Source organism: Desmodus rotundus, chromosome X (genome assembly GCF_022682495.2).
Source record: "Desmodus rotundus isolate HL8 chromosome X, HLdesRot8A.1, whole genome shotgun sequence".
NCBI classification, from domain to species: domain Eukaryota; kingdom Metazoa; phylum Chordata; class Mammalia; order Chiroptera; family Phyllostomidae; genus Desmodus; species Desmodus rotundus.
Window position 1 is genome coordinate 24,249,461 of NC_071400.1, and position 13,905 is coordinate 24,263,365.

A 13,905-nucleotide genomic window follows, 5' to 3' on the forward strand; every position below is an offset into this window, starting at 1 on the left:
GGAGATTTTACCTTGTATTTACAACATCGAGCCTTTTATTCCAGGAACATAGTATATCCTTCTATTTAAAATTTTAGTGCAGTCAGTAGTATTTAGTATATAGTCTTTGCACAACTTTTTAGATTTCTTCCTAAACAATTGATATCTTTTACTAGTGTAAATGGCATCAACATTATTCTATTTTTCATTTCTTTAATACTAGTATCTAGAAATACAATTAAAATGTTCATTGGCCTTGTATCCAATGAAATTACCAATGTACCTTCTCATATTTAATATTTTTTGATAGAAAATTGTGGATTATCAGTGTAATCAATCATATCATCTGAGAAAATAGCAGGCTTTATTATACTTTTCCAACATTAATTAACATTTTTATTTATTTACCTTGCTTAATTGCATTGGGTAATACTTCCAATACATTGCTGAATAGAAATGATGATAGTAAATATACATTTCTTGTTCTCAAATTCAGGAGAAAGTTTACAATATTTCATCATTCAATATAATGGTTACTATATTTTTTGAAGATACCTCTTTTCCAATTAAATAAGTTCCTTTATATTCTTAATTTGCTAAGATTTAAAAAAAATAGCTGAGGATTGAATTTTGTCAAATGTATATTATGTACCTATCTAGAATTATTATATGATGTTTTATATTTTAATATTTCATTGATTTGAAATATTAAACTTAACATGTATTTCTGAAATAAACCTTTGGACTTGATTTGTTAATGTTTCTTAGGGTTTTTATATCTATGATATATATTTCAATTAGTTAATTTTGTTGCTCAGATTGTTCCCAGTCTTACTGAATTACTATGTGCTCCTTCTATTGATTATTGTGAAAGGTGTGTTCATATTTTACAATATAATTGTATATATATATGTATGTTTTTCCTTTGAGTATTATCAATTTCTTTATAAATATTTAAATCTATTTTATTTGGGTTAAATTTTTATTTGTTTCCAGTGAATTGACAATTTTATCATTTTTTTAAATTTAAATGCTTTATTGTTATTCAATTACAGTTGTGTGCCTTTTCTCCCCATCCCTCCACCCCACCTTGAAATAGTTTTTTCCCTAGTTCTATTGAGAAGTAATGGACAAACATCACTATAAGTTTAACATGTACAGCATGATGATTTTATATACATTGTGAAATGATTATCACAACAGGCTTAGTTAACATCCATCATCTCATATAGATACAATAAAAAGAAAAGAAAAAATAATTATCTTTGTAATGAGAATTCTTAGGATCTGTTCTTTTATCTTTCCTATGTATCATACAGCAGTGTTACCTATGGGCATCATATTGTGCGGTACATCCCTAGAATTTGTTTATCTTTATCTGGAGGTTTGTAGTTCTTGACCATCATCTTCCAATCCCCCCCTCACCTCCTCCCTCTGGTAACCACAAATCTGACCTTTTTTTTTCTATGAGTTTCGTGTTTGTGTGTGTGTATATATATTTAGTTTCCACACATAACATCATCATGCACTATTTGTTTTTCTTTGACTGATTTCACTTAACATGAGGCCTTTAAGGTCTATCCATGTTGTCACAAATGGTAGGATTTCCTTGGTTTTTTAAATTATTTTTTTGGTGGGGGGTGAGAGGAGGCTGAACACTGTATATATCACAACTTTCCATGTCTTAGCTGTTGTAAATAATGCTGCTATAAACACAAGGGTGCAGATATCTCTTCAAGTTAGTACTTTTCTTTCCTTTGGATATATTTCCAGAAATGGAATTACTGGACATATGGGAGATTTATTGTTAATTTTTGAGGGATATTATTTTCCATAGTGGCTGCATTAATGTATAATCCCACCAGCACTACGCAAGTGTTCCCTTTTCTCCATATCCAAGCCAGTGTTTATCTCTTGTCTTTGGTGATGGCCATTCTGACAGGTGTGAGGTGATACCTCATTGCGGTTTAAATTTGCATTTTTCTAATGACTAGTGATGTTAAGCGTCTTTTTAAGTTCCTGTTGGTCATTTGTATATATTTTTTAGAACAATATCTATTTAGGTTCTTTGCCTATTATTTAATTTGATTATTGAGGGGTTTTGCTATTACATTATATGAGTTTTGTAAATAGATGGATTATCCCCTTATCATATACATGGGTTGTAAATATTTTTTCCAATTCCATAGGTTGTCTTTTCACTTTGATGATTACTTTTGCTGTGCAAAAACTTTTTATTTTGATGTAGTCCCATTTTTTAATTTTTAATTTTGCTATTTATACTTTAGGTGTGATTTCAAAAAAATTATTACCAAGACCCATGCCAGGCAGATTTTCTAAAAATGTTATCTCCTGGGAATATCATGATTTTAGTTCCTACATTTAAGTCTTTAATTAATTTCTATTTTTTGTAACTTGAAGATGTATTATTATTATTAATTTATTTATTTTTATTATTGTTCAAGTACAGTTGTCTCCATTTTCCCCCCACTACTCTCTGCCACCCCAGGCATCCCCAGTTCCCATCCTTGATCCTATCACCCATTGGTTTTGCCCATGTGTCCTTTATAGATGTAATTTCAAGTTAACTTTTGTGAGTGGTCTAATATAGGGATCAAGTTTTATTATTTTACCTGTGAATATGTAATTTTCCCAGCACAATTTTGAAAAATATTCTTTTTTTATCTCTTGTAATGCTTCCTGTCTTCTTTGCCTAATATCACTGTAGACACAGTAGATTTTTTTAGTTACTATTTGCATGGCATATTATCTTCAATCTTCTATTTTTCTGTTTTAATTTTATTAGCAGCATTTAATTTCTTTTGATTTAATCTTCCAATTTCAGGTTTTATTTAATTTTAGGCTTTTAACTGGTGAATTTAACTCACTATGTTCAATGAAATTACTCATATACTTTGATTTATATCCATCATCTTGCTATTTCCTTTTCATTGTATCTTTCTGTTCTCTTTTTCTCTCTTAACATTTTTCTTATTTTTATTTTTTAAAATATTTTATTTATTTTTAGAAAGGGGAAGGAAGGGAGAAAGAGAGGGAGAGAAATATCAATGTGTGGTTGCCTCTTGCACGCCCCCTACTTGGGATCTGACCCTCAACCCAGGCATATGCCCTGACTGGAAATTGAACTGTAGACCCTCTGGTTCACAGGCCAGTGCTCAGTCCACTGAGCCATACCAGCCAGAGCATCTCTTAACATTTTGAACATTAATAATTTTATAAGATGTAAGATATATATCTTAATATATATTCATGTTTTTTGAATCTTTATTGTTGTTCATTTACAGTAGTCTCCATTTTCCCCCCATTACTCTCCCCTGCCCTACCCACATCCCACCTCTCACTTTCAATCCCCCCCACTCTGTTGTCCTTGTCCATGGGTCCTTTATACATGTTCCTTGACTTGACCCTTCCCTTTCTTTCCCCCATTATTCCCCTACCCTCTCCCCTCTGGTCACTGTCAGTTTGTTCTTTATTTCCATGTCTCTGGTTCTACTTTGCTCATTTAAATGTAAGATTTTATATTATCATTCTATACAATTTTTAAATTTATGTACTTGTTTATCCTTTTATGTGTTTTTCATTCTATTCCATATTTTTTTCTTTTTTCCATCTAGTATAATTTTGTTTTCTCCCTCAAGCACTTCACTGAGCATTTCTTTTAGGTTAAGTTTATTCACGATAACTTTTCTCACTTTTTTATCTGACAATGTCTTTATTTAATTTGCATTTTTGAAAAGTATTTTCACTAGACATGCAATTCAAGGTTAGCAAGTATTTTATTTATTTTTACAAGTACTTCATTTATTTTCATCATTTCTTTTGAGAAATCATTTGTCAAGTCAAATTATTGTCCCTTTGATTATAATTACCTTTTGAGTGTTCAAGGTTCTTTTAAGATTTTATTTTTTTCTCTGGTTTTTGTCAGTGTAATGTTGATATGATGTGTGGCTTTTACTGAACCAAACTTTACTGGGGTTTCAAAAATTCTTGAATCTAGGTTTCATCAGTTTTGGAAAATTCTAGACATTTTTTCTTCAAATATTATTCTAGCCTCATTCTCTCTTATCTCCTTTAGGATCTGATATGTGAGAAAATTTTAATATGTCAAATATGCATATTATATTGTTTTGTATATACCATATATTGATGTGTATAAGGTGCACTTTTTGCCCACTTTTTCAGGGGAAAATAATGCACACTATACATGGGTAGTACCTGAAATACCTTTATCTGATCTTGTGTTCTGCAATTATTTGTTACATGAAATTTCTTGTACCATAATATGTTCAAAAATAAATGCGAAAATTACTTTATAAGACAAAAAATAAATATCTAGCCCTGCCTGGTGTGGCTCAGTGGATTGAGCACTGGCCTGCAAACCAAAGAGTCGCCGGTTCAATTCCCAGTCAGAACACATGCCTGGGTTGCAGGCCAGGTCCCCAGAAGGAGGCTTTTGAGAAGCAACCACACATTGATGTTTCTCTCCCTCACTTTCTTCCTCCCTCCCCCTCTCTGTAAAAATAAATAAATAAAATCTTTAGAATAAACTTCTTGATAAAATGTATCTAAACATGAATAAATAAATAATTGAATTTAAAAATCATAATGAAAGATTTATTTCCTTAAAATTGGGACCAAAAATATGGGTGCATATTATACATGGGAGTACATTATCCACTGCAAAATATGGTATTATCATTTTTATTCTTTCACTCCATATTATTTTTAACTTTCTTAAAACTACTTTTATTATTTTATTAAGCAATGAAGAATTGTATATGTGGGGGTTTTATTGAATTTATTGGGGTGACATAGGTTCAGAAAACCATACAGGTTTTAAGTGTACAACTCAACAAAACATCTGCACATTGCATCTTGTGCCAACTACTCCAAGCAAAGTCTGTTTACATCCCCCTATTCTACCACTTTGCCCACCTTCACCTATTCTCCATTCTCCATTCCTTGGAGAAGAATGTTGCTATCACCACTCTGTTCTCTGTATCTATGTGTTATATGTTTTTATTTGCTTAATCCCTTCACCTTCTTTCAACCAGTCCCCCTCTCTCCCCTTCATCTCTGACAATCGTCAGTTTGTTCCATGTATCCATGCCTCTGTTTCTATTTTGTTCATCAGTTTATTTTGTTCACTAGATCCCACATTGAGTGAGATTACATGGCATTTGTCTTTCTCTGACTCGTTTATTTCACTTAGGATAATAAACTCCAGGTCCATCCATGCTGTCAAAAAGGTAAGATTTTTTTACAGCCAAATTGTATTCCACTGTGTAAAACCAGAGCTTTTTTATCCACTCATCTACTTATGGGCACTTGAGCTGTTTCCAGATCTTGGCTATTGTACATAACACTACAATGAACATGAGGATGCATATATATTTTGAATTAGTGTTTTGCATTTCTTCAGATAAATCCCCAGAAGTGGAATCACTGAGTCTTAAGGCAGTTACCTTTTACATTTTTTTGAGGAAACTCCATACTGTTTTCTGTAGTGGTTGCACCAGTCTGCAACCAGTCCCACCAACAGTGCACCAGGGTTCCCTTTTCTCCACGTCCTCACCAGCTCTTGTTGTTTGTTGCTTTGTTTATGATGGCCATTCTCACAGACGTGAGATGATATCACATTATAGTTTTAACTTGCATTTCTTTGATAATTGAGCGGCTTTGAGCATCTTTTCATACATCTATTGGCCATCTGTATGTCCTCCTTGGAGAAGGTCTATACAGATTCTCTGCCCATTTTTTAATTGGGTTGTTTGTCTTCCTGGTGTTGTTATATAAGTTCTTTACATATATTAGAAATTAATCCCTTATCAGGTATATCATTGGCAAATGATTTTTCCCATTCTGTGGGTTCTCTTTTCATTTTGTGGGTTCTCATTTCTTTTCCTGTGGAAAAACTTTTTAACTTGATGTGGCCCCATTTGTTTACATATATATTTTTTTGTTTCTCATGCCCAAGGAGATATGTTGGCAATAATGTTGCTACAAGAGATGTTTGAGATTTTACCACCTATGTTCTCTTCTATGATTTTTCATGTTTTGTGACTTATTTTATATCTTTTCTCCATTTTCAGTTGATTCTTGTGTGCAGTGTAAGTTGATGGTCTTGTTTTATTATTTTGATTACCTGTCCAATTTTTCCAACACCATTAATTGAATAGTGGGTCTTTACTCCATAGTATGCTCTTGCCTCCTTTGTCAAATATTAATTGACCATGAAGGCATGAGTTTATTTCTGGGCTTTCTATTCTATTCTATTGTATTTATCTATATATATGTTCTTATGACATTATGAGGCTGTTTTGATTACAATGATCTTGTAGTATAGTTTGATATTAGGTAGTGTGATTCCTCCAACTTTGTTCTTTTTTCTCAGGATTGCCATTGCTATTTGGGGCCTTTTGTGGTTCCATATAAATTTTTGGAATATTTGTTCTAGATCTATGAAATATGCCATTGGTATATTAATAGTAATTGCATTGAAACTATAGAATGCTTTGGGTAATATGTACATTTCAATGATGATAATTCTTCCAATCCATGAACACGGTATATGCTTCCACTAATTTTATGTTCACCAAATTCTTTCTTTAATGTTCTATAATTTTCTGAGTATAGGTCTTTTAACTCCTCAGTTAAATTTATTCCTAGGAACATTAAATTTTTTCTGCAGTAGTAAATGGATTGTTTTCTTTTTTTATAATACTTTTACTTTTCTTTATTTTTATTGATGTTCAAGTACAGTTGTCTCCATTTCCCCCCACCATTCCCCCCTCCCCACCCATGCCCCCCAATCCTATCCTCCTTTGGCTTTGTCCATGTGTACTTCATACATGTTCCTTGACGAACCAAGTTCATTTTTGTATAAAAATGCCAAAATTTGAGAGAACCAAGATGGCGGCGTAGGTAGACACACTGCGCCTCCTCGCACAACCAGAACTGACAGAGAATCGATCAGCAAGGGGGACCAACACCAAGGAAACAGAAAATAATCATTCATCCAGACTGGTAGGAGGGGCGGAGACGGCACTGGGGTGGAGAGGACTCGCGTGGCTGTGGTGGGACTGAGACTGGCGGAGTGTGGGACAAATGGCGCAGGCAGTCCGAGCACTAGCAGACCCTGCGGTCCCACATTTGCACAGATAAACCCAGAGGGCCGGACTCAGAGTGGCGGAGAACGGGGCAGGCAGAGTGGCGGATAGCACATTGCGGCACCACATTCGCCCACAGATAAACTGGAGGAACGGCGGGCAGAGAAGCAGACAGCTGCGCAACCCAGGGCTCCAGCTCGGGGAAATAAAGCCTCAAACCTCTGATTGAAAGCGCCCCTGGGGGTTGGGGCGGCAGGAGAGACTCCCAGCCTCACAGGAGAGGTTGTTGGAGAGACCCACAGGGGCCTAGAGTGTGCACAGGCCCACTTACTCAGGAACCAGCACCAGAGGGGCCCAGTTTGATTGTGGGTAGCTGAGTGAAAGACTGAAATCCGGAGAAGAGTGAAGTGGGCGCCATTGCTCCCTCTCGGCCCCGCCCCCACGTACAGCATCACAGCGCAGCGACCAGCATTACCCCGCCCCGGTGAACACCTAAGGCTCCGCCCCTTAAAGTAACAGACGCCCCAAGACAAACAAACAAAAAAAATGGCCCAAATGACAGAACACTTCAAAGCTCCAGAAAAAATACAACTAAGCGACGAAGAGATAGCCAACCTATCGGATGCACAGTTCAAAGCACTGGTTATCAATATGCTCACAGACTTGGTTGAATCTATTCGAAAAACAGATGAAAAAATGAAGCCTATGCTAAGAGAAACAAAGGAAAATGTACAGGGAACCAATAGTGATGAGAAGGAAACTGGGACTCAAATCAATGGTATGGACCAGAAGGAAGAAACAAACATCCAACCAGAAAAGAATGAAGAAACAAGAACTTGGAAAAATGAGGAGAGGCTTAGGAACCTCCAGGACACCTTGAAATGTTCCAACATCCGAATTATAGGGGTGCCAGAAGGAGAAGAGGAAGAACAAAAAATTGAAAACTTATTTGAACAAATAATGGAGAACTTCCCCGATCTGGCAAAGGAAATAGACTTCCGGGAAGTCCAGGAAGCTCAGAGAGTCCCAAAGAAGCTGGACCCAAGGAGGAACACAACAAGACACATCATAATTACATTACCCAAGATTAAACGCAAGGACCTACGTCCAAGATTACTATATCCAGCAAAGCTATCATTTAGAATGGAAGGGAGGATAAAGTGCTTCTCAGATAAGGTCAAGTTGAAGAGGCTCATCATCACCAAGCCCTTATTATATGAAATGTTAAAGGGAGTTACCTAAGAAAAAGATCAAAAATAGGAACAGTAAAAATGACAGCAAACTCACAGTTATTAACGACCACACATAAAACAAAAACGAGAGCAAACTAGGCAAACAACTAGAACATGAGGGTTGTCAATAAGGGAGTGGGAGGGGGAGAGGGGGGTAAAGGTACAGAGAATAAGTAGCATAGATGATAGGTGGAAAATAAACAGGGGGAGGGTAAAAATAGTGTAGGAAATGTAGAAGCCAAAGAACTTATAAGTATGACCCATGGACATGAACTATGGGGGGGAATGTGGGAGGGAGGGGGGTGGGCAGGATGGAGTGGAGTGTGGGGGGGAAATAGGACAACTGTAATAGCATAATCAATAAATATATTAAAAAAAAAAAAAAAAAAAAAAAATAAAAATGCCAAAATTTCTGAATATTGATTTTATATCCTGCTACTTTGCTGAATTCATTTATTAGATCTAGTAGTTTTGGTGGAGTTTTTATGGTTTTCTGTGTACAACATCATGTCTTCTATGAATAATGACAGTTTTACTACCTCTTTTTCAATTTGGGTGCCTTTTATTTCTTCTTTTTGTCTGATTGCTGTGGTTAATACTCTAGTACTATGTTGAATAGAAGAGGTGAAAGCAGGCATTCTTGTTTTGTTCCTGCTCTTAAGGGAAACGCTTTTAGTTTTTGCTCAATAAGTATGATGTTGTCTATAGGTTTGTCATATATGACCTTTATTATGTTGTGTATGTACCCTTTATTCCCACTTTGCTGAGAGTTTTTATCATAATGGGTGCTGAATTTTATCAAAGGCTTTTTCTGCATCTATTGATATGATCATGTGATTTGTATCCTTTATTTTTTAAATGCTGTATCATGTTTATAGATTTACAAATATTGTACCCACCTTGCATTCCATGAATAAATCCCACTTGATTATGGTATTTGTATGATCTTTTCAATGTATTAATGGATTCAGTTTGCTAAAATTTTGTTGAGGATTTTAGCATCTATTTTCATCAGAAATACTGGCCTGTATTTTTTTTTTTTTTACTTTGTAGTGTCTTTATCTCATTTTGGAATTAAGATAATTCTGGACTTGTAAAATGAGACTGGAAGTCTTCATTCCTCTTCAATTTTTTGAAATAGTTTGAGAAAGATTGGTGTTAGTTCTTTTTTTAAATGTTGTGTAAAGTTTGCCTGTGAAACCATCCAGTCCAGGAATTTTGTACTGGAAGTTCATTTTTTTTAAATTACCACTTTAATTTCATTAGTTGTAATTAGTCTCTTCATGTTTTCTGATGCTACCTGATTCAATTTTGGAAGATTGTATGTTTCTAGGAATTTATCCATTTCACCCAGGATGTCCAATTTGTTGACATAGAGTTTCTCATAGTATTTTCTTACAGTCTTTTTTATTTCTGTGGTGTCAGTTGGTACTTCTCCTCTTTGATTTCTGATTTTATGTATTTGGGTCTTCTGTCTGTTTTTCTTTATGAGTCTGGTTAAAAGTTCATCAATCTTGTTATTTTTTCAGAGAACCAGCTCTTGGTTTAATTGATCTTTTCTATTTTTTAAATTCTCTGTTATTTATTTGCACTCTGATCTTCATTATCTCCTTTCTTCTACTTGCTCTAGGCTTTATATGTTGTTATTTTTCTAGTTATTTGAGTTTAGATTGTTTATTTGAGATTTTTCTTGTGTTTCTTGAAGTAAGCCTGTAACATTATGAATTTCCCTCTTAAGATTGCTTTCCCTGTGTCCCATAATTTTGTTTGTTATTTATTCATTTTCATTTGTTTCCTGCTAGCTTTTGGTTTTTTCCTTGATCTCACCATTAACCCATTATTATTTAATAACATGTTTTTGGCCTCCATATGATTGAATGTTTTTCATTGTTTTATTGTTGATTTCTAGCCTCACATCGATGTGGTCAGAGAAGATATTTGATATGATTTCAATCTTCTTGATTTTATTAACACTTATTTTGTGTCTTAATATGTGATCTATTTTTGAGAATGTTCCTCATGCCCTTGAGAGGAATGTATATTCTGCTACTTTGGGATGAAATGTTCTATATACATATATCAATTAAATCCATCTGATCCAGTGTGTCCTTTAAGGTCACTGTTGCTTTGTTAAAAATTTGTCTGGAAAATCTACCCATTGAGGTCAGTGGGGTGTTGAAATCCCCTATTATGATTGTATTGCTGTCAATTTTTCTCTTAAAAGTCCACCAAGATTTTCTTTATATATTTACGTGCTCCTATGTTTGGTGCACATATGTTTACAAGGGTTATAACCTCCTGTTCAACCAATCCCTTATGTACTGACCTTCTTTGTGTCTTGTTACAGCTTTTTATTTTGAGGTCTATTTCATCATATATAAGTTTTTCTACCCTAGCTTTTCCTTTTTTTTAAGTTTCAGTTTGCATGAAATATCCTTTTTACTTTTAATCTGTATGCATCTTTTGTTCTGAGGTTGAGATGGCATATTTTACAGAACTAGAACAAATATTCCAAAATTTTGTATAGAACAACAAAACATCTTGAATTGCCACAGCAACCTTAAGAAATAAAAACAAAGTTAAAGAAATCACGCTACCTGATGTCAAGCTATACTATAAGACTATACTAATCAAAACAGTTTAATATTGGCATAAAAACAGACATATCATCAATGGAACAGAATAGAAAACCCAGAAATAAACCCATGCCTTTATAGTCAGTTAATATTTGACAAAGGAGGCAAAAACATACAGTGGGGTAAAGATAGCCTATATAATAACTGGTATTAGGAATATTGGACAAATACATACAAAAAATGAAACTAGACCACTTTCTTACACCATACACAAGAATAAACTCAAAATAGATTAAAGACTTATGTGTAAATGTTAGACTTGAAACCATAAAAATCCTAAGAGGAAACATAGGCAGTAAAATCTCAGATATTTTTGTAGTGATATTTTTTCTGATATATCTTCTTGGGCAAGGGAAACAAAAGAAAAAAATAAACAAATGGGACTACAACAAACTAAAAATTTTTGCTCAGCAAAGGAAACCATCAACAAAATGAAAACTACTCACTGAATGGGAGAACATATTTGCCAATGATAAATCTGACAAGGGGTTAGGATGCAAAATTTATAAAGAACTTACAAAACTCAATACCAAGGAACAAAAAATTCAATTAAAAAATGGCAAAGGATCTCAATAGATGCTTCTCCAAAGAGAAGATGCAGATGGCCAATAGACATATGAAAAGATGATCATCATCACTTATCATTAGATAAATGCAGACTGAAACCACAATGAGATATCACTTCATACATCTCAGAATGGCTGTCATCAATAAATCAACAAACAACAAATGTTGATGAGGTTATAGAGAAAAGGGAACCCTAGTGCACTGTGGGTGGGAATACAGATTGGTCTAGCCACTGTACAAAGCAATATAAATTTAACTCAAAAATTAAGCATGAAACTGCCTTATGACTCAGTGAGTACACTTCTGGGAATTTACCTGAAGAAACATCAAACACTAATTTGAAAGAATATATGCATCCCTATTTTAATTGCAGTGTTATTTACAATAGCCAAGCTTTGGAAGCAGCCCAAATGTCCATCAGTGGATGAGTGGATAATAAAGCTGCAGTACATTTACATAATGGAATACTACTTGGCCATAAAATAGGAAATCTTACCCTGTGGGACAGCATGGTTGGACCTAGAGAACATTATGCTAAGTGAAATAAGCCAGTCAGAGAAAGACAAATACCTATGATTTCACTCATATTGGGAATCAAATTAACAAAATGAACTCACAAGCAAAATAGAGACAGACTGAAAGATAGAGAGCAGGAAGATAGCTTTTCAGGAAAGGCTGGGTGGTTTGTGAAGGGACTGAGTGAAAAAAATAGTTAAAAAACTCTTGGTCATGGGCAACATTATGGTGATTGCTGTGGGGAGGCAGGGTTAGGGGAGGTGGAGGAAGTTGTAAGGTGGATAAATGGTGATGGACAGAGACTTGGTTTGAGGTAGTGAACACACAATACAGCATACTAATGATGTGTAGTAGAATTGTGCACCTGAAACCTGTATAATTTTGCTAGCCAAGGTCACTCCAAAAACTTCAATAAAAAAGAAAAAAAATAAACACTATCTGTATCTAATAGATGATATATAGATATGGATATGGATATCTGTCCAACCACTGTTAATATAATGAGAATGGTCTGCATGACATCCATGTAACCTGGCAGCCAAGGAGAGTGAACTGGAATGCACATGGGTGAACAATGATGACTTCAGTGTACAAATCACTAGGGACAGTAGATGCCACTGAGTGAGCATGTGTACTGTGTGGCTGTCACGTTCAAAATGACCGAGTGAGTAGAGCAACAAATCTGCATCAAATTTTGCGATAAGCTTGAACATTCCTCCACAGAAACTATTCGGATGATTCAGAAGGCCGAAGCTATAGGCAACTGCAGATTGGCAGCTTCATGACAACACACCTGCTCATGCATCACTTCTCATGCAGAGTTTTTTTGGGAAACATCAAATTACCCATGTGACTTTGCCCCCATTACAGCCCAGATTTGGCACCCTGTGACTTTGGTGTTTCCCAAAACTAAAATCACCTTTGAAAGGGAAGAGATTTCAGACTGTCAATGAGATTCAGGAAAATACAACAGGGTAGCCGATGGTGATTGGGAGAACTGTGTGAGGTCCCAAGGTGCCTACTTTGAAGGGAACTGAGGCATCATTGTGTTATGTACAGTGTTTCTTGTATCTTTTTCAGTTAAATGTCTCTCTTTTTCATATTCCATGTATGGATACTTTCTGGACAGACCTCATATATCTGAGATATTTTCAGATAATTATGATAACATAATTATTATAATTCAAGTATATGGATTTACTGTAACTCATTACCTATTCTTTTATGAGTTGATACTTAGATTCTTTTTATTTTTGGTTATCACAAACAATATTGCAGCAAAAATATATATACTTGTTTTCATATAGTGTCTATGTATATTGTTAATTTCTGGCAGTGGATCTTTTTTTGGTCAATCAATATTCCCATTTTATATTTTGGGATATGTTGCTAAATTTCATCTAAAAGCATCATATTAGATTACACTTTTACCTAACTGAATTAGAACTCCTATTCTCCATAGCTTCAACAATATTTGCTTTATTAAATTTAAGAAAATTTTAATATATATAGAATTTAATTTTAAATGAGACTAAAAATTTGGTGATCATATTCTTTCTTATCTTTCCACATTAAAGATATTTGTTGAACCTTATTTATTTGACTTTTTAAATCTTATTATGAATTAGTTTGAAAAATCACTAGATTATATTTCATGTTTGCAGATGGATTTTTTTTTCTTTTCTTTTTTTTTGTTGTTGTTGGATGATTTCTTTTTTTTTTTATTGTTATTCAATTACAGTTGTATGCCTTTTCTCCCCATCCCTCCACCCCACCCCAGCTGAACCCACCTCCCTCCCCCCTCTCCACCCTCCCCCTTGGTTTTGTCCATGTGTCCTTTATAGT